Raw genomic sequence first — 1,456 nt, forward strand, 5'->3', positions numbered from 1 at the left:
AAGGTTTAATGCAGTGAAAGTAATCCCTTTTTGGATTGAAACTGGTGCGCAAACATTCATAAGGTTAATGGCAAAGTTTTTAAGCGGCTTATCAATGTAGACTGTTTTTTTTGACAATGTCGTGATACATAATAGTAATTGGTATAAACATTTGGGTGATGTGGAAAGAGCATGGATTGACTGCTAATCCTTCTAAATGTATTTTGGGGTATTCCAGAATCAAGTACCTTGGTGTATTATAGGACATAATTGTATTGCACCGCTTGAAGAAAAGGTAAAGCTATTAACTCTCTGCCATTACCACAACAAAAAACAACTTAGGTCCTTCTGGGTTTACTACTGGATATTACGGAAGTTTATACAAAACTATGCGAGTACTGCAGCTCCCCTTAGTGATCTGTTAAAAAGAACAGCAGAAACAAACTTAACTGGAAAAACAAAAAATTGAGAGTTTCAAGTCTCTAAAGCGGGTCTCATGTCTAACCCAGTACTTTGTTTTGCCAGATATGACATAAAGTCTTTTATTTCGTACAGATGCCAGCAACACTGGGTTAGGAGCAGTACTCTTACAAAAAACGAACAATTGTAAGATGCCCATTGCATATGCAAACAGGAAACTACTTGACCGTGGGGTAAACTATGCCACTTTCTAAAGGGAATGTCTGGCTATTGTATGGGTATAGATAAATTCAGAGTTTAACCTGTATGGCAAGGATTTATCCTACAAACAGACCAAAAGCCACTATCTTATCTCTTCAGCATGAAAAATTAAATGGTAGATTGCCTGAGGGTAAGTCGAAGGTGACGTCACGCCTAGAGTACAAGGATAGGCCTCACTCTCATTGCACCCACCACACTCGTAAGTTGCCTCTTCCAAGAGGAAATGCTTTTTCTTTGTAAATATTTGAAATAATTTTAAAATGTTTTATTCAGTTTTTTACTTTTGGTTGTTTCCAGCCTTTTTTTTTTGGTTGTCTATTCCGACCTTTAAATAAAATAGAATATTTCAAGACCTTTTCTAGGGAGAAACCCTGGACCTTGAAGCTGGAACTTGTGGATTTATTAAAGGAATTACGTTATCTGTTTTTTGTACATTTGTTAAAAACCTACATATATACTTTCCATATATGGTGTGTAAAAAACCTTTTATTTTCATTTCATTTTTGTTTTTACCCCAAGACATTTATTGCTACAAGTAAAACGAACTTTAGAACCCTTTTCAAACATCTTGAGTGTATCTCCCCTCTTCCACGAATTACTGTTTACTCGAAACAGAATAAACATACATTATATATTTCACTGAACATTCAACAAAAAATAAATTAAAGGCAAATGAAAAAAAGAATATTTTTGGTACATGGTACGTGAGGCACAGAAACGGGTGAGATACTGTATATTGTGTTCACATGATAGAAAAAACAAACGAGGAATCTCAGCCTCCCTAAAGCCACTGCCT

Source organism: Penaeus monodon, chromosome 18, assembly GCF_015228065.2.
Source record: "Penaeus monodon isolate SGIC_2016 chromosome 18, NSTDA_Pmon_1, whole genome shotgun sequence".
In the NCBI taxonomy this organism is placed as follows: domain Eukaryota; kingdom Metazoa; phylum Arthropoda; class Malacostraca; order Decapoda; family Penaeidae; genus Penaeus; species Penaeus monodon.